The sequence below is a fragment of the Myotis daubentonii genome, chromosome 18 (genome assembly GCF_963259705.1).
Source record: "Myotis daubentonii chromosome 18, mMyoDau2.1, whole genome shotgun sequence".
NCBI classification, from domain to species: domain Eukaryota; kingdom Metazoa; phylum Chordata; class Mammalia; order Chiroptera; family Vespertilionidae; genus Myotis; species Myotis daubentonii.
The window spans coordinates 35,428,367-35,446,546 of NC_081857.1; the positions used below are offsets into that span (position 1 = coordinate 35,428,367).

General features: G+C 50.7%; 1 protein-coding gene across 2 annotated transcripts in view; it reads left to right on the forward strand.

The window, feature by feature from the left end:
• Positions 1 to 18,180, forward strand: part of NGF (nerve growth factor) — a 49,200-nt gene that overhangs the window by 4,919 nt on the left and 26,101 nt on the right. The window contains exon 1 of one of the 2 annotated variants that reach the window (XM_059673338.1): positions 12,437 to 12,461. The exons of the other annotated variant lie outside the window; for it this stretch is intronic. The gene's annotated coding sequence lies outside the window, so the exon portion shown is untranslated. Of the gene's footprint in view, positions 1 to 12,436; positions 12,462 to 18,180 lie in introns of those variants that run through there. 2 annotated transcript variants of the gene reach the window in all.

Genomic DNA, 18,180 nt, shown 5'->3' on the forward strand with positions numbered 1-18,180 from the left:
AGGAACCACATCGTATTTGCTGCTTGGTACAGAGGGGCTGCCGTGCCATCTTCCTTCGGCTCTTGGGTTAGGGGCCAGGGTCGGTGGTACGTATCACCTGTCTGCTTGCTGCATGCTGCTCCAGGGTGCGCCCAGGAGGACTGCCTGGTGGAAGCCAGGTGTGCTCAGCCCAGGTGGGGGTACAGAGAGGTGCTGTCTCAGGTCCTCGTCGCTGTGGCTCTGAGGTGTGGTTACAGTGACTTGAGTATCTCATTTGCCCACTCCGGTGACATGCCATCCCATGTTAGGACCTGAGCGGACCAGGCTCGGAGGTGAACACACTGGGGTGCCACAACCTTGTGTCGAATCCCCGCGGAGACGGAGATGCCAAGAGAGTCAGGCCCCCTTAGGACTGTGCTTTTGAAGGGAGGAGCGGTCATGCTGGGCTCTGACTGCAGGAAGGGTGTTGGACCAGGTGAGCAGAGAGGACGGAGATGAGCACCAGGGGACAGAGATGCAGGAGAGCATCTCTTGATCCCAGTTGCTCTTCTGGAAAAGAGATGAGCAGTACCTTCTCTGCCGGCTGCAGTGCACAGTGGGGATGCTGTCGGTGGGACTCCAGCCCGCGCCTGGCACACAGTGGGCACTCCTCAACACGCGATCCTTCCCCTCCTGTTCTCCCTGGGCAGGACTGATCTGGGGGTGGGGGGGGGGGTACCTTTCTTGATGCCTTTTCACTTCAGGTCAGTCAACACCACCTTTCATTCTCTAAGTCTATATTTTGACCTTCTGTGATGAACATTCTCATTTAGATAGAATTTTAGCCAATCTCTTCATCTGCATTTTCTTTGCCTCATAATATCTTGGTAAAAGGCGACCCGTGGCTACGTTCCGGCGGTTTTCTTTCCGAGGCAGCTTCCCCTCAGACTCGTACTTCAGAAACGTTATGCAACGCTCTCTAAATAAGGCACTTCTCGAGGAGGGCCATTTGTCCTGGCAGCATCCAGAGTGTTTGGTTCCTTACCCGCATAACAGCTCCTCCTCCTCCAGCAACTGGTGTCTGTAGGACTTTCTGTGTCTTATGGAATTTCCAGGAGAAGGAAGAAGGAGGCTGTGAGCTTTTCTACGAGAGCAGGGCGTCTGCGCTCTCCATGCCAAGGTGAGCAGCCCCGGGCAGCTGTTGCTGAATTGCATATCCCTGTGGCCAAAGGGGGGACAGCCCACCCCACTGGGGAGGGAGGTCCACCAGCTATCAGGCTGCTGGATTGACTCCCCTCCTCCCAATTAGCATCTCTATCACGGTGCTAACCAGGGCAGTCATGACAAATGTAAATCATGATCCTGCTCAAGGAGCTTGCTGTGGAGCCGAAATTAAAATAGCGTTAGGGGCTGGTCAGGGCATGTGAGTGAGGTAAGGCCACAGGCTGGTGGGGTGCAGTGAACTACAAATGGCATGGCCCATGGAAAGGGGACAGGCCGTGCGTCCCCTTTGCTTTGCACTGTTATAAATCCAGTGTGGCCAGATCTTCCAACCTTTCGAGAAAAGTCAAGACTCTGAGGTTGAATGTATAATTTCTTCACTTTCAAAACATCCGTGTAGCGCCAACAGAACCTGTCAGCAGGTTTTTTTACCGTCTCGTCTAGACTCGGAGCAATTGAGAGCCGTATCAGGGGAGCCAGCCGAAGAGGTGCTGACTGTGTGGCCATAAGACCTCAGAGAAGGGAGAGGCCTCAATGATGAGGCGCCCTCCAGGAAGGCTTCCTGGGGGAGGGGCCGTCCCGCGGGCGAGTAGATTTAATAGAAGGAGCCCGGCCCCAAATCAGACAGATTTTATCAGTTTATTCCGTAATCCCTCTGAGCCTCAGTTTCCTCATCTATAAAAGGGAACCATAAGGTCAGTGTCAGAGGTCAGTGGTGAGGGTGAGTGAGAGGGCGCTGGAAAGCCCTTACTAAGCCCAGAGGCTGATGGAGCAAGTGCCTGAGTTCGACTGCTTTTTCCTGCCCCAGGAAACGGACAGAAGGTATAGGTGACCTTTCTCCTCTCCAGCCCTCTCCCTGCTCCTCCCAAGGTCTGTGTCCTTGTGCCCACTTGTCAGAATCCTACCCCTTTAAAAATCCGACCTGGGCCTCAGCAGAAAAACACAGCTCCTCTCAGTAAGAAGGAAAAGTACTCCGGGAGGCTGTATAGACACGCACGGCAAATATTCAAGGAATTCTTAGGAATTAAAAAAAAAGAATTCGTAACTGGATTTTTGCATGAGGCCATCACAGGAACATGTTTTCTCAATTAGTGTGCACATTGCTCTCAGTGAAGTCACCGTGGCCGCGGCTCATCAGGGCCGGCGCACGCCCAGCCACCTGATCTGGGCTTCACTTTCCATGACCTACATCTGATTCAGCCAAGCCTGGCACTGCCCCTCGCTGTCGAAACCACATCACCCCCCAAATCTGCGAGCAGGGTGGAGGTGCACGCACACCCCCGAAAAGCAAGCATGATCACCAAAAACTGAGAAAGACAGCCCTACCGTTGGTGGTGAGTTGGTAGGTCTCCCACCACCCCTTGCGTTCTTCTTGTCCTTTGGCATTTAGTGTTAGATGGTGACTGTGCGTTGCCCCATCAGAACAGAGGGGACCTTTAGGTTCTGGAAACAGAGAGAATAGCTGCTTTTGCGAAAGCATGCATCAACCGCCTAAAATATTACTAGTCGGGGCCTGAGATCAGCGGGTATGTTTTCTGGATGGCTTCCTGGACTGACTCTTTTCCAAGCGAGCGTCTCTGTCAGATATTTGTAATTTCTGAAATATTTGATTGATGATGGCCCCTGACCAGAGGGACGGTCCAGAGTGCACAATTAGCAACATGCCTCAGAAGCAAAGATGCTGCCCGGCATCCAACAAGATCAAGCAGGGGGTTGAAAACATTTCAAATCGACTGTCAGAGGCCAGAGGAAAGGAAAATGTTGTTCAAAGACCCATATGGAGATGTGGAATCAATTTACTGGTCTCTCCCTCTCTCTCTCTAAATGAAAGAGAGCAGAGTACGATTTTCAGCAATTAGTGGGTATTGCATGCAGCAAGGGAAAGTATTCATGAAACTTGTTTCAGTTGTATATATGTTACACATATACATGTGCAAACTGGATCATGATGGAAATGTATTTTTTCACTGTGAGTCGTGGTTAAAAAAAAAAAGCTTACAAGCTACTGGTATGGATGACAGCATGGCTTAGGAAAAGGCATAGCTCAGAGGCCGGGGTTAAGTGCCAGCTCTGTGGCTCCCAGTTGTCTGACCTTGGGCAACAAGTTCTCTAAGCCTCAGTGTATAAGGTCAGAATGATGACCCCTCGCAGGGCTGGCGTGTGGAGTCACAGACCAAAGTGTGCAGTGTGGCCGGTACTTTGCCTGCCACCAAGGAGGCCCCCAGTCAGTGAGAGCTGCTGTCCTCATCTGTCCTCCCCTCTGCCTTGTCCTCCTTCTCCTCTCTATCTTCTTTAGGACAACGCAACTTCATCACCACCATGACTTCCCTACCCGCTTTCATCCCTGCGGTTTGATGTTCTCTGGCAAACCCAGCAAGAAAACAATAATCATATCTGGCCTTTGTCCCCACCTTCCATGTCATCTTCCTCCCACTTCGTTCTTGCAGAGCCATCTTCCTGTGATTCTGGCCCCCAGACACGACCGTGACCGCAGTTGTCCAAGGGGCACAAGACATCCTCCTCCCGCCGCTGGAGGGGATAACTGTGTTGGCCCTCCTGTGGGTGCAGTCGCTCTGGGAGGAGCTTCTGTCCCCACAAATCGCATCCCTTCCCCTCAGTATATTTTTGTAAGGACAGCAGGGCTAAGATGCCATTAAAGTGTTGACATTGTCAAATTCTTAAGCACTCCCTGCCCAGAGCAGAGAGCCTACCATTTTCTCATGAGGGAGGCTCCAGGCGGCTACAGCGTGGGGGGCGGGGGAGGGGGCCGTTTAAGCGTCTCCCCTCCTATAAACAGCTTTAGGCTCCTGGTGTGGACACTGGAGCTGACACCTTCAGGGAAACCAAACCCTAATCCTAACTTAGGGGCAGCCCATCACTGACCCCAGGCCCAACCTTCCCTTCCCAGGGGAGGGTGTGCGAAAGAGTGACACAAAGGTGACCTGTCCCCTTTTCCTGAGAGCCCTGCTATTGCAGCCCCTGCAGGCAGATCAGCAGTGACAATCCCACCCCCCCCACCCCCGCCCCCAGCTTCTTTTTTAACAAGAAAGCTTCCCCTTCTCCCCTCTGCATTTCCCATGCTCCCCTGGGGCTCATTCCAACTCTCCCCTTGTGAAACACCCTCCCACTGGGCCCCATGCTCACCACCGGGACTCAGAGAGGATTATTAGTGACATCTCCTCAAATGCTGAATTCCAGTCCCAACCAAAGTACCAGCTAGGCAGCTATGGCAGCTATTTGAGGTTACCGGGCAGTGGGGGGTGAGGGGAGGGAAGGGAAGGGGAGAAAACAGATTTATTTCTAGTGTCATTTTCATCTGAGTATCCCTTTCTCCTTGCCACCGCTCAGGCCACTGTTCCCTGTAACACTGTCATCAGGCCAGTTGCACCTTTCCAGTAACATTTACAGCCGAAGAGAGACGTGTGTCACATCACACCCAGTCCCCTCCCCTCCGCTCAGGGGACTGTATTGAACCTGAGTGGACGGCAAGCAAAGAAGCCAAGAGGCTATTTGAATTCATCACTGTTGCACCTTGGTGGTTTTGGGGTTTTTTTTGGTTTGTTTTGTTTTGAAGGGAAAAGCAAATGCCAACTTAGTTTTTCTGTGCCCAAAAAGGGGGGGGGGGGATGGAAAGTGTATGTCCACCCTTTCTGAAACTCATAATGACAAATGGAATCCATTGTCCCGGACATGACACACCGCCAAGGATGTCTCCTAGGCATGAAACAAATTACCTTCTTTTTGTCTGGGTTCAAGGGTGTCGTGTCTGCCCTTGGATGGGGAAAGTGTGAACCTTTAACAATGTTTTCCTTTTCCTTGGTGAGGAGGTCACACACCAAAACCTGACTCCAGATTTCATGGCCGGGTGTCAGCATCTCTCTCTGTATCTTAGAGATGGAAGAAAACATTTGGGGGTGGGGCTTTTAAGCATTGTTGTTTTTCATTTTTTCTGAGAAAGAACCGGGCATGTCAGAAAGTGAAGGACTTAGCAAAGCGACAAATATGTTTCAAAGGTTCTTTTGAAAAGCACCTTTATGATTAAGCAAAAAACAAAAAAAGTAATCTTAAAATTTTAAATGTTCAACTCTAGTCATTTCAGCTTCTTAAATGATTATGGACAGAAGTTGGACTGGCCATGCTTGGGCTTGGGAAAAGTCCACAAACCTGTCTGAAGCTTATTTCTTTTATGGATTGGGAAAGTTGTGTGTAAGACAGGATAACGGTTAAGTCAGGGATGGGTTCTTTATTTCGACACAGTAATGCTGCAATTCAGGAAAGCAGGGATTTATTTCTGGCTCAGCCTTCTGCTCGCTGTGTAATGTGGGCAAGTCACAGAACCCCTCTGAGCCTGTTTCTTAATCTATAAAATAAGACTAATAATATTGCCCCTGCCTGCTGAATGGGCTGCTGCATTGACCATGGTCTGAGGGCTGGGGAAACACCTTGGCCATAGACAAGGGGTAAGATGTGAGAGCGCCAGGTGAGGAGCGTCAGATTCCAGGTGCCAATGCTGGACCGTGGTGGCTGAGGGACCTTAAGAGTCACTTGCCCTACACGAGCGCTCCACGCTCCTGCCTGCCCCTCCCGGGCAGGAGGCCTGTGGTAGGCATTGCATGGGCCCCTGGCCAAGGACACCATGGAAAGAGCCTGAACATGGAATCAGACTCCCAGGGTGCCAGGCCCGGGAGGGATGGGGGGTGAGGTACAACAACTTTCTGGTTGTCAGTTTCCTCAGCTATAAAATGGGACTAATAGCACTTGTAAGTGTCAGGGTTAAACAAGGTGACGTCTGTGAAGTCTCCCGGTTGCTTAGATCCTGGTGTTTGAGTGGTTGGTGATGCTGAACACAAACAAATGCCCAAGGAGCTCCCCGATTGCGTGGCGACCTGGCTGAGGACAGGCTCAGGCAGATGGAGTGACGGGGCCAGGATGCCTTGGGGACATGGAGCTCTCCTTATGCCCCTTTCTCACTGGCCTCCTCTGCCACCACCTTTGCTAGCTTCTTCTTCCCCGGACCTCGAAATAGTGGGGTGCCCTGGAGCCGCTCCAGGATCCTTTCTTTCCTGTATCACTCTTCGTAGATGATTTCATGCTCCCCAGGCATTAAACACGACCTACAACTTCTAAGATCTCCATCCAAATGTCCATGGCCACGTGGATGTTTAATGGGCATCTCAAATGTAGGATTTTTGACCCCCAAACTATTCTTCACGTCTCAGTTCAGTCTCAATGACGTCATTATTCCCTCAGTTGTTCTGACCCCAGATCTAGAAAGCATCCCTGATTCTGCCTTCCTCATCACCTTTCATAGCCAAACCACCGGCAAGTTCTGGTGGCTTCATACGAAATTCTGAATCCAGTCACTTCTCCCCATCCCACGACTGCTTCTTCTTTTTTTAAAATATATTTTCTTTATTGATTTCAGAGAGGAAGGGAGGAGAGAGAGAGAGAAATATCAATGATGAGAGAGAATCATTGATCGGCTGCCTCTTTGCACACCCCCCTCTGGGGATCGAGCCCGCAACCCAAGTATGTGCCTTTGACCGGAATCGAACCTGGGACCCTTCGGTCCGCAGGCTGACGCTCTATCCACTGAGCCAAGCTGGCCAGGGCCCACAACTGCTTCTTAGTCCAAACCAGTATCCCCTCTCACCCGACGACTACAGGAACCTCCTCCTGGGTCCCACCGCCTCCATCCTTGTTCCCTCACAGCCTTTTAACCCAACAGCTGTCGGAGTGCCCTTCTAGAGCTGTAAGTCATGTCACATTATTTCCCAGCGCTCAACCCTCCAACAGCTTTCCATTACACATAGAGTAAAATCCAAATTTTTATCATGGACTTAGTTCAGTGGTTCTTAACCAGGAGTGAATTCTTCCCCCCCCCCCCCGTCCCCCCCTCCAGGGGACATTTGCAACAGCTGGAGACATTTTTGATTGTCACAGTGTGTGTGTGCGCGGGGGTGGGGTGGGGGGTAGTAGTGGTGGTGATGCTGGCATCTAATGAGTGGAGTCCAGGGATGCAGTTTAACATTCTGCAATGCACAGGGCTATAACCACCCACCCACCCTCGCTCAACAAAGAATTGGCTCAAAATATCAGCAGGGTTGAGGTAGAGAAGCCCTACCTTTATATGATTTGGCGCAGACACCCTCTCCAACAGTCTGCATCCTGCCTGCCTGCTCTGTGGCAGCCACGCTGACCTTCTTGCTCTGTCTTCAACACGCCGATCTTGTGACTATCTCTGGGACTTGCATATGCTGTTTCCTCTGTTTAGGACACTCCTACCCACAGATCTGCTTCACCACTAGGTCTGCTCAGATGACCCCCTAGTTGAAAATGTCTGTTCCCACCCGCACCAAACCCTGCCACCAGTAGACTCTGTTCCCTTACCCAACTTCATTTATTGCTTAGTACTTCATTCTATTATTTGTTTTCTTGTGTTAGAATGAGGGCGGGATCTTCTGTGTTCACCAAGTACTTCATCACATAGTGGGAGCTCAGTGAGTGTGTGCTGAACGAATGGATTGTTGATAAGTATGGTGCAAAGAAACTACAGAGGTTAGGAAAGGAGATTAGTGGGATGCAGCATTGCGGGGAAGGCTTCCTGGAGGAGGCGTGCCATGGGTTGCATTGCAAGTTTCTGGAGTCCCCGCCCCTACGGCTAAGCTGGCCCCAAAGGGGCAGGACTTTGGATGTGCAGCTTCCTCACAAGCATGAACGTACCTGGGGGGCCGGCCGCCTTGTAGATTAGAGCCAGCTGTGGACTTTAATATTCGGTATAAAGAGCAAAGCTGGAGGACTCAGAGGCCCAAGATGTGTGATTGAACAGAGGAGTCAGGAAAGAGAGATGAGTTGCCATTGGTTCCGAATAGAGGGAGGGCGGGGCCTGGGAGGGAAGAGCAGCCACCTCCAGGGGAGAATCTCTGAGTCAGCTCATCCCGAGGGGCTCACGGTAGTTCCTGGGGAAGGAACTGGGGAGGTCTTTCACCATCGTTTCCCAGGAGTGAGCGAGGGACCAGGGCCCCTAGGAAGGCCAGGCAGAGACTGTCCTGAACAGACCTGTTGAGTTGGGTCTATGTGAGATAAGTAGGAAAATCATGGCTCCAAGAGAGTCTTGATTCCAGACACTCTGATCCAGTGTCAAACACTGGTCCTTTGCTTCCGTTTAAAAAGTAATTCTTGTAATGCCACCTGTGATAATGCATAGTTCATGCTCAGCCCATCCCAGGTCAGCCCCCAGTGCCACCTCACAGTAAGGATGTTGATGTCCAGTTCTTGAGCGAGACTGATGGGGGTGGGGGGGGGGGCGGTGAGGGCCATGGCTCCTTTTCCCCAGGCCTCAAATTTCCAGGAGATGCAGATCATTGAGCCTCTCTTGAGAGGGGAATGCCTGGTCCCAGACACACGGGTCTGGTCATCCCCACACCTCCTACAAATGACACGGTATGGATAGTTTAGGGTTTGTGCCCTCAGGGCTACCTCAGGACACTTACTCATAACCCTGGTTCATTTTGCTGCCTGGATACTCATGAGGATATGACTATAGGAGACGAGCTGGCCAATACCTCATTTTATTAGTCTATAAATGTAGATTTAAAGTAATATACCTCAGATGTAGACGGCTTACTCCAACCTACCAAAAATATCATTATAAACATTTACAAGGTCTGAAGAATGATATAATGGCGATGAAATTCAGATGTGGTGGATTACCCTAATGTTTAATTTAGCCCTGACTCAGTCCATGAAAATACAGATTTTTCCCGCAGGCGCCTTCTCAGAGCTGCCTGGGCCCTGCGTGCCTCGTAGGGCTGAGGTGATGAGGCTGTCCATCACACAGCCTCGGAAGTCACACCTCGAGCTGACCATCCCTTCTCTGCTTCCTCAGAGAGCTGCTGACATGCCCCTGTGACTTTCTGTTCATGAAGCCTGCCTGCCAACTTGCCACCGGGCCCGCTTTGATCATTAGGTCCTCTGCTTGGTACACAGAAGTTTGATGCCGTCAAACTTCTACGCCATCAAAAAGTGACCTCTGACCCTTCATTCATAAGCAATGCATGGCCGATCATGCTCGGCTGCTGCTGATCCCAGAGGCGACTTCTTTGAATTCGGTCAGAAGGCTGTGGACCACTCACAGGCAACAGAGCAAGCAAAGGCTGGCCTTGGGCCTTCCTTCCTACTGACTGTGGGACTTTAAATACATTATATAAACTCCCCCTGATGCTCAGTTTCCTGAACTGTAAAATCGGAGTAATAGTAATACATCCTCACAAAGTAGTGGTTAAATGAGAGAATATATGTAGCCGCATAGTACCTGGCACATAAAAGTCATTCAACAAATGGCAGCTGTCCTCATTATATTAATAAAACCTTGGAGTAAACTTTCAAACATCAGTCAATGACTCAAGGGGATATTTTAAAGTATGAGGTCCTTGGAAAGTGAGAGGAAAGGGAAATGGGGTTTAAGACATTGGGAGGAAATCTCTAGACAAGGAAGACACAGGTTCAATGTCACATTATCACTGTGATTTACTGCTCATTTGTGGGATAACTCAGTTAAGGCACCTATACGTTGGGGGTAATAATAAGGCGGCTGTGATGATTAAATAGAATAATGCTTATAAAATGGGTACATTACACCAGGCACATAAGCCTCAAAATGTTGAGTGTTCTGGTCATTATTGCTGGCATTGGCACAACCCATCTTCCCCTGCTAGTTCTTACACAGGTCAACAGCTTCTGCACAGACAGGTTGAACCCGGGTTCCTGAGCACTGACCCAGGACTGAGGCCGAGACAGCTCTCCCCCGCCTCCAGGGTCTGTTCCCGTCACAGGGCGTTCTCAGGCAGCTAAAACTCACTCGCACAGATGTCTGGGATTCTCTCCACGCTGCTTCCACGTGGCTTCGTCACATGCAAAGTCAATGTCATGCTTTGCACAGGCCAGGGCTCCTTTCCTTTCTTACCAGGGCCTGGAGGTGGCTTCCCCTCTCATAGTGGTCACAAAAGCGACAAAGCCATGGTCTCTGGCATGAACTTATGCTGCACAAGGGAAGGGGGCCCATAACTTTGCTTTTGCCATTGGCCTGGCCAAAAAGAGCTGGACCGGGATAGGAAAGAAACGCCAGAGACAAGAGCCCTCTAGCTTGGCTGGACTCAGGGAGAAGTAATTGCAGGGTTGTCTCATTTGTGATCAAAGCTACCAAACTTATAAAGTGTTCTGAAGCTGTGTCTGCCCATATGTCCCTAAGTAAACACATAAAAATGGAGGAACGTTGGGTCCCACCAAAGTTCTTAATTAGAACCAGTACTTACTGCCAAAGTGAGGTTTGTCTGAAGGCGAACTATTCCGTAGTTTTTACTGAGTTCTCACTGCCCTGCGCTGCCCTGGGCATTAGCTGCATTTAGGACATTTATGACTCAGACCTGCCTGCAAGGGACCTACAAGCTGATTAGCCCTTTTTACTTGCATTTTAATTCCAAGAAAGCCTTTAGCCTTTCAGGCAAAGAATCACTGGGATGGACCTAATACCGCAGGGTCGGGAGGATTCTTCTAGGACCTGGGAGCCTCGGACATGAAAAGGGAATGAAGGGCTTTCATTATAAAATGTACTTCTCCCCCTTCTGCAGGCTTCTTCTGACTGCCCCGTCTACCCTCCACCACACGCGCACACACACACACACACACGTAACCACAAACACACCACACACACAAAAATAGAGACATTGCTGAGGCAGCTGCAAATATTCAAGACCTGCACAACCATTCTGACTCAAAGATCCATAGAATCCCAGCATCGAGAGAATTGTGAGAAATCCTGCATGGGGAAGATTTTAAATATATGATGGGGAGAGGGGGAAATAAAGAAAGAAGACCAGTGGATGAAGTGCCTTATCTAAAATCAGAGTTAGCAGCAAAGCCCGGCTCAGGTTTGTCTTTCTTTCTCCCTTTTCTTTTCTTTTCTTTTCTTTTCTTTTCTTTTCTTTTCTTTTCTTTTCTTTTCTTTTCTTTTCTTTTCTTTTTTTCTTTCCTCCCTCCTTCCCTTCTCTCTCTCTCTCTCTCTCTCTCTCTCTCTCTCTCTCTCCCCCCCCCCCCCATTTTTTCTTTCCTTCTACTTTACTCATCAGCTATTTCTCAAGCACCAGCTTTGTGGCAGGAGCTGTGCTAGGCACTGGTGAGACAGGTGGACAAAAACCATATACAGTTCCCTCCCGCACGGGCTTGCAGACTGGTCAGGAAGACAGCGACCAAGAACCACGCAAAGGAAGGGGAGGTCCCGCTCCGATCAGGGCCCTGAGAGAGCCATGCACTGTATGCTGTCTGAGAGGGCATATCAGGCAGGCAGGGAAGGCTTCCTGGAGGAAGGCATGGTACATCTGAGATCTGAAAGGTCGACAGGAGGAGAAGGTGAGATGCTTCAAAGATAAAGGAAGTCCTCCCTTCTCATCCCAGGCAATGTTGCAGCTCATGTGGGCTCGCTCCTGCTCCACTGGGAACGTCTCTTCTCTCCACACTCATGAGGTCACACTGGTAGCTTGCAGTTGGCCACAGTGGGAGTACTTACACCCCAGAAAGCAGCAGATGCCACAAAGCAGGCCTACTCTCCCCTTCAGCCCCTGCCTTGGGAGAGGCAATTACCAACACTACCAGGCTGCATGTACTCCACCTGCTTCCTAGCTGTGGACAGCCCAGACCCTGCTTTAAGCCCAGGCCTAGTTTCCTGCAGAAACTCGATCAAGAACCTATTCCCAGGAAGGCACTGTCAGCAAGGGCCTTAGGCCTTGGGGCTGTTTATTTCAGACCCTGGGTCCCCTGGCTCCTCCCAGGATCCGGAACATCCCGGCAAGTTAGTAGCGAGCAACTAAGAAAGAGCCCTTTCTTGGGGGTCTTCGTCACCCCTTGCCATTGAACGATATTTATCAACCGCCCACGCCTGCCCAGCGCTGCGGGAGACACTCGGCCAGGCCGATCTCAAGTCAGGCTGTGACCCCTCAGGAATTCGGGGCCTGGCAGAGGCTGCCAGGCCGACACTGTTCTTCCTTAATATAACTCAGCTGCCCGGGCACAGGAACCAGGGCCGCGAGCCCAGCCGAGGGCACCAGATTAGGAGCTGGCCCCACCGCCGGTTTCCCCAGTCTGTGTCTAGGCTCAGGAAGCAGCAGGTGAGTGGAGGGCAGAGCTCACAATATATACGATTTGATCAAGTTTAAAAACAATGGATTCCACTGACCTTGCGCTCCCACTGAATCCCGGCTCTCTGAAGAGATTTGCCAAACAGAAAAGTGAGTTTTGAGTTTTTACCAAGATGGGCAGGAAGGAAGGGGGGGGGGTGGGCATCCCAGAGGGAGGGTTGTGCAATGGAAGCATCTTTGTTTCCAGGAAACACCTGTGTGTGTGTGTGCGCGTGTGTGCGTGTGTGGTGTCTGCTGTGCACACAGAATGTGGGGGAACAAGCAGTGACTGGACAGGGGACAGGGCACCATGAGGCAGTCAGGCAGGGCGGTGAGATGGGGAATCTTAAAGGCACAGAGCAGCCATGGGGTCTGGCTGGGAAGAGAAGCTGAGCGCTCTAGAGCAAGGATGGCGAACCTTTTGAGCTCGGCGTGTCAGCATTTTGAAAAACCCTAACTTAACTCTGGTGCCGTGTCACATATAGAAATTTTTTGATATTTGCAACCATAGTAAAACAAAGACTTATTTTTTGATATTTATTTTATATATTTAAATGCCATTTAACAAAGAAAAATCAACCAAAAAAATGAGTCCGTGTGTCACCTCTGACAGGCGTGTCATAGGTTCGGCATCACTGCTCTAGATCAACAGACGTATTCCTTTCCCTCTGACCATCTCCCGGCTCCTGGGCAAGCGCTGGGACTATTCCAGATCAGGACTAGCTGTCCTGGCTGGGGAAGGCACCCCCTGGGCGACAGAAGCTCAACCACTTACTGGATTTGAAAGCTGGGTGACACCAGTCAGTCTTCCGACCAGGCTTCTCGGTGACAGCCAGGCATGAACACACGGGGACTGATTTAGGGGGTCCCGTGAAGCTCCCCGACATTCTCTGCCCAGGGCACCACTCTAGGCACCGCCACCTGGTGACAGTGAGTCTCCAGGAGGCTTCCCTTAAACGCGAACTCAGGAGCGATCAGGGTGGCATCACCAGCTTCTCACACCTGGACTGGAATCCACTTCTCAGGGTGCTGGGGAGGAGCGCAGGGCTGGGGAGAAGGGCTCCCCAAAGGGGTGTGTGCGGGCGGGGAGAGGCCAGCAGGTGGGCTGCGGGTGTGGAGGCGGGGAGTGGAGTGCTTGCTGTGTGCAGGTGCGGTGTGATTAGAGAGCAGAGGAGACAAAGGCGAGGGGGCGGCCGGAGATGACAGGTGTGGGAAAGAGGCTGGCACAGGGTGAGCCACCCACAGCTCCGCAGACAAAAGCTGGGTGGACATGAAGACGGGCGCCCGGCTGCCCTGCAGAGATGTCACATCCCCTCCCCGTTCCGTTGCTGACACCGCCTGGGAGCCCAGGGGTACCTGCGGACCCTCCGGGCCTGTGCAACAATTCAGGGGCCGGGCCGGGCACTGCGAGTCAGCCCCGTCCACAGCCAGCCCCGTCCAGTCATCGGGAGGGCACTGTGGGCAGTCAGTCTCCGTGGCAGTGGTACAGGTTGTATCCTGCACAGAGCTTCTAGCCGAGGGGGTGAGTCCGGGCTCTCTCTGCTCACCACACCATCCCCCTGGCACAGAGCTGACGCTGCCTGAGAAAAGGGTCCGTTCTGCTAATTCACACAAGGGCTCCATGCGGCCCAGCTGCAGCCCGACCCTGGGGAGCTCCCAGGGGGTCCTGGGAGGGAGCCCCGGCAGAGGATGGAAAGCCCAGAGGAGGGGGAAGGCAGCACTGGGGGGGCCAGAGGAGGGCCAGAGGTTGGAGGAGGGCAAGGTGAAGTCTAGTGCTGCCCACTTAACAAGGCCTGCGAGGGCCAGCAGCCCAGGGTGACCCACTCACTCCACTGAAATAAACGCATGTGGTCTGGAGATGAAGGGATATTTTCCTTATTAACATTGAAATAATTAACTTGTTTATGTTCTTGTGTTCATTGTCTAAATATTGTGAAATGAAATATCTTATTGCTGATAAGTAGCCAAAATGGCAGTGAGCACGGGCCTGCTGCCAGTGGCGGGGCTGTGTTTGCCGTTAGACAGTGAGCGCCACTTGCTGCCCGAGTCGCAGGACTGGGGTCTGACCGCGGCTGGGCTCGGGGATGGCTCTTTATCAGTCCCAGGCGAAGAGCGCTGGGAGGACGCGCCAATTATTCTCTGTGGTCGCATCCCCGAGTCCGTGGGTGACAAACACAGTGGCATTGTTTCCGTGAGTGAGTCTTGTTTTCCATATGTGGGAGGAATTCCAGACTTGAGAATTCTGCATCCAGACTTCCATAGATTTCTTTTTTCTAATTGAGACAACACAACGAATCATAAAGAACAATACCAGCCTGGCCTCTACGCTCCAGGAGGCTCTGGGTCAAGAGCTGACCTCTGCAGGACTGGACAGGGTCCAACAGCAACCACTGTCTCCTGTTGTCACGCGGGACCACGGCGCCACGAGACCAACTCTCCGTGGGCTTGTGGGGTGTGGATACAGAGCAGCTGTGCCTGCTGCTAATGTGCTATAGGCCAGGACCGCTCTCCGGGCTTATTGAAATCAGATGCCCAGCACTCAGAGCTGCCCTGCAAACAGATGGTGGCTCCAGGCAAGTGCCATCCCATTGGAAAATTACAAGAGCCGTGACTCCACCTCCTCGCTGCCAGGCCAAACTCCATTTTTACCTACTGGGCACGAGAAAGACCTCCCCTTCTCCATCACACGCTCCGAGGGGCCAGGCCTGTGTCAAAATAAGATCCTTTAGAAAACTAAAGTAAATTCTAGAAGGGTGTGCCCTAAATGTTAACATTAGTTATCCCTGAGTTAGCATTAGCTATCCCTGGATTGGAAAAAAACACAATAGAATATCTGGAATTTTGCATACTTGTTTGAGAAAATTACACTCAATCCCCCCAAAATATTCCATTAGTTATAAATAAATCTTGAGGTTATGGGGAAATTATATATACACACACACACACACAATATCCATTGAGAAAAATTTGCCTTAAAATGCTAGTTAGGTAATAAACTATTTCAATTGCTCTAAGATATAAAAGTTTAATCTCAGTTGTATGACACTCTTTGAGATTTTCTAGGTTAAAATGATGTAATTTGGGTAAAACACTGTTAGAGTGTATCTGTTTGTTGGTTGGTTGGTTTTTGACATTCAGCAAGGCAAACATATATGGCCTCAGTTTCGTCCTCTGTGCAAGAAAACAACTGTACTCATAGCGCTAGCATGAGCATGAAGTGAGATCATCCACTTCATATCCACTGGCATATACAAAATATTTGATGAATCTTAGCTATCACTAGTCATATGAAAATGAAATATATAGATTCATTGAAATAAATATGTATATTTAATTTTCTTTTAAATATATGAAAAAAGTAGGCAAATGAGCAGATATCAATTGTCTTCTTTTCTGAATTTCCCTGAGGTAGATGTGAGTGTGAAAGGAATATCAGGGCGAACTCAAGTCCCCCCGCCCTCAGCAGGTCTTAGATCTCTTCCCAGCTAACCCTACAAGTAATGCTTCCTTTGGTGAGGCAGGGATCCGGAAGGAATCTTAGAGATAATCGGTCCAGACCATTGGACAGATGAGGAGACTGAAACCAGAGATGGGGTGACGTCCCCGAGTAACAGAGACAAGACTGGACCCTGGGGCCCTTGCCGCCTGTGAGTCTTTTTCCTGATAGATGGTCCCTCAGTTTCTCTGCTGGTTGATGTATGATGAGACTAACTCCCCACTGGTTCCTGATCCCACTCGCAACATCACAGCACGCAGCACAGCCCTGGGAGCATAGTAGGTGGCATTCCAATTCAGCCGTGGTTTGTGGGCGATGATGTGACAGGTGCATGCGCGGCCATGTGAGGGGTAGGGAGCTAAATAAGACAGAGTGTCTGCTTTCAGGAACCTTCCAGAGACTTACCAGGGAAGGCACAGCGGCGGTTAGGGGGGTCTCAGAGAGGGGAGACTTGTTTAATTTCATCTGCAGAAGAATGAAGGTCAGAAATTGAATCTCATAATAAACCTCGGTGACCTAGTTCTGCAGGCTCCTTATCCAGATGAGTTCCAAAGCGAGATATTTCCAAACTGTAGCCCTTGACCTCTCCGTTTGATTACAAATTTCTGTATTAACTGCCTACTCAAACGCTCCACTTGTATGTCTAAGGAGCTCAAATTTAAGATGTCTAAACCTAAACTTGTCATTCTGATCTTAACACCTGCTTCCTCCCCAGTGCCCTCCATCTCAGCAAATCACACCTCCATCCAGCTGGATGCTGAAACCTTGGGGATCCTTGATTCTCCCCTTCCCCACTTCTCTACATCACTTCGGGAATCCTAATCTCCCTGTTCCTTCCACATACCCCACTTACAATGTCCTCTCACCTCCTCTACCCTGCCATCCTAGCCCAGACCGCCCCCTCCTCTCACCCAGGTTATTACAAGAACCATCTAACCCAGTGGTCCTCAACCTTCTGGCCCTTTAAATACAGTTCCTCATGTTGTGACCCAACCATAACATTATTTTCGTTGCTACTTCATAACTGTAATGTTGCTACTGTTATGAATCGTCATGTAAGTATCTGATATGCAGGATGGTCTTAGGCGACCCCTTGTGAAAGGGTCGTTCAACCGCCAAAGGGGTCGCGACCCACAGGTTGAGAACCGCTGATCTAACCACTCTTCCTGCTTCCACTCATGCTCTCCATTGTGTGGCTCAGCCAGGGTGCTCCTTTAAAAACATATCAAGACGTGTCATTTTCCTGCTCAACGCCTTCTCATGGCTTCCTTTCTCCTTTAGAATAAAGCCCTCGCCAGGATCCATAACGTTCTACAACAGCTGGCTCTGTTTGCGTCTCAGATCTCATCTTCTGCTACTCTCTCCGGCGGCGATCATCTGCCCGCCCCTCCGCAGGGGCATGGTCGATGTTTCTGCCAAGTGTGCTCCTGCCTCAGGACCTTTACACTGGCCACCCTCGGCCCCGTTTCTGCAGAGCTGTCTCCCATACTTCACCCTGGTCTCTTTATAAACATCACCTCATCGGAAAGACCTTCCCTGACCGAACCAGCACTTCCTTCAACTTGCGATTCCCAAACCCTCACCAGGCTTTGTTTTTTCCAGCCCTTACCACCAACTGACTTTTTGTTGCTTATTTGTTCTGTGTTTTCTGTCCACCCCACCAGAATTTAAGCTCCCTGGGAGCAGAGCCCGTCCCCACTCTGTTCACTACTGTATCCCCACATCTAGAACAGGGCTCTTAACACACAGTAGGTGCTCACTATATATTTGCTAAGCAAGTGAGTCAATAGTATACTTTCATTCTGTTTTGGGTTCGTTGTGTGTGTGCTTCTCTTATTACCCCGCCCAGACCAGCCTATTCTCCTCCTAACTTCCCAGCATGCTGCACCTGCGGGGCCCAGGTGCTCATTACATGTTTGTTGAATTCAGTTGAACAGTTGCCAAGCACTAGCCATAAATTATGTGACTTAAGCCCAGTTCATATCATCTGCAAGAGGCATTGTGCCCAACGGGCTTGTACATTTTCTGAGAGATGGTCTCCGTGTTTCATTAGAACGCTGGACACAGGAGCAGCCACAGCAGAGCAGTGCACAGAGACCTCCTGTCAGGCCTGTGCAGGCAGAGCCAGCGCTGGGGACAGCAGCAGAGTAAATGTGACCAAAGAGCTGATGACACCTGAGCCACTAGGGTCACAGGGCCTGTCTTGAAGGGGAGGGTGTGCCATACGCCCACAATAGTAACTGGTAGACACATCTTGGTGAGTTCGACTTTTGCTCCTGCCTCATTCTGCCGCATTTCCATAGAATTTGACAACTTCATTCCTCAATGTTGGAA